Genomic DNA, 5,519 nt, shown 5'->3' with positions numbered 1-5,519 from the left:
TTTGAGATTCAGAGTTTTTTCCTGAAATTTTAAAGAGACCAAAGAGAATCAAAATAGAAAGCCTTGTGAGACCAGCAGTAAGCCCATTTAAAAGGAGGTTATTCATTAACCAAGACTTGAGGCATTCAACCATATCCATATGATGTTTCTGAATGTGGTTTCTTGCAAAGATCTTTGTAAGATGTGGGAGTAAACCACAGAAGCATAGTCTTGTTCAAGCAGTATTACATGTCCCATTACATTCGCATCAATTTGTTGCTTCCCAGAGCGTATCTGGCTACCTAAGTGATTGGTATCTAAGTAATGGTTTGCAAACATTACTTATTTCTTAGTACAAGTTACCACTTTCTACAAGTGGGTTGGACATCAAAGTTGTCCTTGTTTGCAAAGATAGACTGGACTACATGCCTGCAAACAACCCATGAGAATATGCTAAGCCATTTTTCTTTCTCTTATTCTCCAAGTGTAAATGAATAGTTATAAGCATGTGTTAGAAAAGGAGAGGAAAGATAATTTGGTGGCACAGTCAGGATGTCAGGTGACTAGACAGTCATTTCGGGTACTGTCCGTTGGGGTATTTGTGAATCTGCATTCTCTCACTATTGTTTTGTATTTACAGGAGGCAAACACTAAGTCTCCTTCACGTCTACACTTGGCAGCTGATGCAGTTGATGTGGCATGGGAGGTGGCTCTGATTATGTGCAAGTCTTCTTCCCTGGCTGAGTTTGTGACACATGGTCAATGTGAGAAACAGCTGTGGATTGGCCAGTGCTATCTATGACCACATAGGAATAGGCATGAAAAACAGGAAATGCCAAGGCTGAGTGAGTTAAATTGCGGGTCACTTTGACAGACAAAAGCATCATGGGTTTTCCTGCAGCTCCCTAAGGAACGACTAAATATGAACCATAGGACGGTTGTTTTAGGTCATAGCTGCTTCTCAGAAATATCACAGATGATCAAAGCATAGCCCCACAAATTATGTTGATCCAAAGAGAGTCTCAAAACTAAGTAGATCTATGCATTGCAGTGCTTATTATGCAAATAATGAAGAGAATAAATGAAGCCCCCTGAGGCCTTAATGAGTATCTCAGGCAGCCTACTGGTGTAGGTACATGTAAATACACCTACTTTTCTCAGTCTCATTGGATTTCCTCTCATTGGATTTTCAGTGGAATGTTAGCAAACCTGTGCCTATCTGATGCTGAGGTACTTAAGGTCTTGTATTCCAAATGGTCCTGAGTCCTTCACACATAAGCCCTGTTTTATAGGGATGATTCCTGGAGTCTGTCCCCTTATAACATTTGACCAGCAGGTAGTGTTTATTTTTGATTTTTAAATGTCCTTTGCATATTTAGTTGCTTATTTGAAGTATATTCTCAGTTATGGATTATTCATTTATTGTCATCCATTGTAGGTGTTCTAACACAACATCTCATTTAACAGTGACCTTGAGAGGTAAATGTTATTGTATCATTTTTTAAAATAAGGAAATTGAGTCTCAGAAGTGTTAAGTAACTTTTCTAGATCACCCAGCTATCAAGTGGCAGACGTGGAATTTATCCCCCAGAGCTTTGGGCTCTGAAATCTTATTTTACTTTTATTACAGCGCATTATGTATGCTTTCCTAATCATACTGGCACTCATGTCATATTTTGAGTTTGAGTCTTTCATGTAGATATTTTCTTATAAAAATACAAGATCTATTCTAGATTTCTGTCTTTTAACCTCTGATGCAATCCTATGGACTAATAATTGAAGCCAGAAACTGATTAAATGCATTGGTTTGATGACCACTAGAGTACAAGTTTTTCATAATAAAAGTGATGAATGGTAAGGTTCTGATAGTAATTTACCTGTACATATTGTAAAAACATTTTTAATGTTGACATTCTTTTTTTTTTTAATTTCTTTATTGATTAAGGTGTCACATATTTGTCCTCATCCCCCCATTCCCATCCCACACCCCTCCCCACAGATGCCCCAACCCTCTGTTGAACTTAAGCATTGGTTAGGCTCATATGCAAGCACACAAGACCTTTGGTTGATCTCTCCCCCCTCCCCCCACCCTCCCCTATCCTCCCTCTGAGGCCCGATAGTCCGATCGATGCCTCCTTGTTTCTGGTTCTGTTCTTGTTCATCAGTCTATGTTGTTCATCATTTCCCCTAGATGAGCGAAATCATGTGTCACTAGAGATATACTTATAAGAATTGAATGTGCGACGAGCAATAATAGTTATGCTGCCAGGCAAATGAATCAGTCTGTAGTGAGTTTCTTTCTGGTCCAACAGTTCTTTTGAGACCCAATATCAATGTCCACCAGTTCCTTATGAGTACATGTCGGCACTGACCCCTCAGCTCTGGATGGTGGACAAATGGTGGTAATGCAGGTCCGACTCCCTCTGGTTTGGTCTCGGCCGGATCCAGGGGGACGGCTTCACCCGGATCCAGGGGCCCACGGCCTCACCCGGACCCGGGATCCAGCCTCACCCGGATCTAGGGGCACACGGCCTCGCCCAGACCCAGGATTCAACTTCATCCGGACCCAGGGGCGCATGGCCTCACCCGGACCCAGGGGCGCGTGGCCTCTCCCAGACCCAGGGGCGCGTGGCCTCACCCGGACCCGGGACCCAGGCTCACCCGGATCCAGGGGCCCACGGCCTCGCCCGGACCCGGGACCCAGGCTCACCCGGATCCAGGGGCCCACGGCCTCGCCCGGACCCGGGACCCAGGCTCACCCGGATCCAGGGGCCCACGGCCTCGCCCGGACCCGGGACCCAGGCTCACCCGGATCCAGGGGCCCACGGCCTCGCCCAGACCCGGGACCCAGGCTCACCCGGATCCAGGGGCCCACGGCCTCGCCCGGACCCGGGACCCAGCCTCACCCGGACCCAGGGGCACACGGCCTCGCCCGGACCCGGGATTCAGCCTCACCCGGACCCAGGGGCGCATGGCCTTGCCCGGACCCAGGGGCAAGTGGCCTCCCCCGGACCCGGGGCCCAGCCTCACCCTGACCCAGTTCCCAGCCTCACCCGGACCCAGGGGCACGCGGCTTCACCCGGATCCGGGACCCAGCGGGGTTTCATCTTCTTGATCCCAATTCCTGTTGGTCAATTCCCTCTCAGCAATTCCTTCGGCCATTTTCTCAGAGTTCCAGGGCAGCCACCGCAGAACTCGTTGGGCGGCGGGCTCGGCGAAGCTCCGGTGTGCCCGGTGCGCGGCGGCGGGCTGGTCCGGGGTGGCTGCATCGGCCCTTGGGTCTGCAGCGGTGGCCGGTCGCTGAGCGTGCGCACCTGGCCTCTTCCGGGGCGTTGAGATTCTTGAACGACTCGGAGGTCAGCAAGCGCGTAGTCTCCCACCCCATGTCTCCCAGGGGCTCGTCTGTCCGTGCTCGGCAGCGAGTGAAGCCTTCCCCTCAGCCGGAGACCGCTGGGGGAACTGCGCCGAGCACGATCCAGGCCGCCATTGTGTCGCCTGAGCCGTAGTTTTTAAAGTGTGGTCTTTGGGTCACCGGCATCAGCTTCATCCCGCGTACCCCTCTCTTTTATTCTAGTTGTAGAGCATCTGCTCAGTCAGCCCTCCGGTGGTTCTGGATGGTGTCTGCTCTGCTCTCCCGTCGTAGTCTCAAAATTGTTGTGGTAGGCAGCAATCAGGCTTCTGCCCTATGCCTCCATCTTGGTCCTTGTTTGTATAGTTAAGTCTTGATTGTTGTTGGTGTCACTGGGTGGAATTGTCCTCCAGGCCAATTGGTCGTGCGGACCCTCTGTGTCTATAAAGGAAGAGTTGCTGTGCGGGAGACACGTTTATTTGCCGGGTCTTGGTGCAGCAAGGCTTTGGCGCTCACTGCGTCTGCCTCTTGAATGTGTCCCTTATGGTAGTGGTTGAAATCTGGTGTCATCTCACACCGACCACTAGATGCCTTCGTTTCTGGGTCTCCAATGGAGTGTAGGTCAGCTACTGCCTGTGGCCCCTCAGCATGAATTACAGCATCCCTTATATTCGTGACCTGTTTCGGTGTCTTCCCCTTTTGGCTGCCTCCCTATCGCTCAGCTTCCCCAATCTCCCTAGGTGGTCGCTCTTGATACCCCCCTTTGTGGGCTGAGTGCAAAGTCTTGGTGTTGTTAAGCCTTGATTGCTGTTGGTACACTGGGAGGATGTGACCTCCAGTCCAATTGGCTGTGAGGATCAGCTGTGTCTATGCCAGGAGACAGCCCCATTCAACTAGACTTGCAAAATTGTAAAAGCCTCTGTGTTCAGCTTGGATGGGGCGGAGTTACAGGGCGGAGCCTACCGCCTTGGCTTCCCGTCAGCCCCGCCCTATGAGGTTCCTGTGTCCCTCTGTACTCCCAGCAAACACCTCTGAGAGAAAAGCGCCCTGGAGTTTCGCGCGCTGCCAAACAGTCTAGTCTCTCCCCCAATGAATCTGGATTCCCAGATTCTCGCCCAGAACTGGGTTTCCGTGTAGTCAGAATTGGGGCTCACCGCAGTCTGGCGCTTTTGTCTCCTTCCCTCCAGGGCGACTCAGCGGCACAGTCAGCAGCCCATCCTCCGCGCACAATCCCCTGCGCGCCTCCGGTGCTCTGCTCTTCGCCGCCTCTCTGCACCTCTGCCCCACAGCCCAGCTTTCCCCAGCATTAGCCTGGCTTCCCCGGGTCTTTCCCGGAACTGGGGTTCAGTGCAGTTGGAACTGGGGGTTCAGCACAGTCCGGAGCCCTTGTCTCCCTCCCGCTAGGGCAATCCAGCGGCACAGGCAACAGACCCTCCTCTGCGCACATTCCCGTGCGCGGCTCCGGCGCAACTCCTCCATGTCTCCGCCCCACAGCCCAGACTCCCCCAGCATGAGCCCGGCTTCCCAGGGTTTCGCCCGGAACTGGGGTTCAGTGCAGTCGGAGCTGGGGTTCAGCACAATCTGGCGCTTTTATCTCCTTCCCGCCAGAGAACGCCAGCCAGGCCGTCAGCCGCCCCTTCCTCTCCGGCTCCATCTTCCCCGCACGCGCGCGGGCTCGTGTCTCCGCCCGTGTCTCCATACCTCAAGCTTTTACGGCTTCCCTGATTTTCCTTGTGGTCCTCTCTTTCCTTCTAATTGTGGGCATTTCAGTCAGCCAGCTTTCCTGTGGTTCTGGATGATGTCGGTTTTGATTTTTAGTTGTGTTTTTGAAATTGTTGTGCCCGGCTGTAGGTTAGGTGTTTAACCTATGCCGCCATCTTGGTTTCTTAATGTTGACATTCTTTAAAAAGTAGCAAACATTCCATTGGGCAGTTCAGGAGTCAACAGGTAATTGAGGCCATTCCTTTAAAAAGACAATGGCATTTCTTCTCTCTCAGGTAGCAGGCTAAAGATATTTGATAGCACTACTTCCAAGGTATTATTTGATTTGATAGTTATTTTTTATTTAATGGTACTTATTTTTTTCATTGTTTTGTGCTTTTTCAGTGGTCTGGCTTCTCTCTTACTGAGATTCTGGGTTGACCTCAAAAGTATGTATTGTTGCAGTTTCGTTGAGCTTCTCTTTTTTTAA

Source organism: Cnephaeus nilssonii (assembly GCF_951640355.1).
Source record: "Cnephaeus nilssonii genome assembly, chromosome: 13".
NCBI lineage: Eukaryota > Metazoa > Chordata > Mammalia > Chiroptera > Vespertilionidae > Cnephaeus > Cnephaeus nilssonii.
Note: the sequence above shows the minus strand (reverse complement) of the source record.